The sequence below is a fragment of the Phaethon lepturus genome, unplaced genomic scaffold, assembly GCF_000687285.1.
Source record: "Phaethon lepturus isolate BGI_N335 unplaced genomic scaffold, ASM68728v1 scaffold2689, whole genome shotgun sequence".
Classification (NCBI taxonomy): domain Eukaryota; kingdom Metazoa; phylum Chordata; class Aves; order Phaethontiformes; family Phaethontidae; genus Phaethon; species Phaethon lepturus.
The window spans coordinates 52,329-52,717 of record NW_010561022.1 but is presented as its reverse complement, the minus strand read 5'-3'; positions in this window follow the sequence as shown (position 1 = coordinate 52,717).

The following is a 389-nucleotide window of genomic DNA, read 5'->3' as shown; positions in this document are numbered from 1 at the left end:
GGCAGGGAGGGGCAGCAGGGGACGGGCACAGTGGAGAACAAACAAACAAAAAGAAACAAAAAATCCACCAAAACCCCAACCTGGCCCAGCACTAGGGAACGGTGCTTTTTTTAAAAAAATCCTTCATCTTTACCAGCTGTGGTTGGAGTTGGGGGGTTTGGTTTTGTTTTTTTTTTAAATGATGCCTTCAAGTGTCTCTGCTTATACACGCAGCCTTCTCTTTCTCTGCCATCCTTCTGATGCATGAAAGCATCTTAAGCTCTGCTTCATAGTTTTGGTACTGAAGTTCCTGAAAAATAAACAAACCACCCCCAAAAAACGGGTTCCAGAAGCTCACCAAATTGTGGCACTAAAATTCCCTGTGTTTGAGGAAGTAGTGTGAGGGGTCC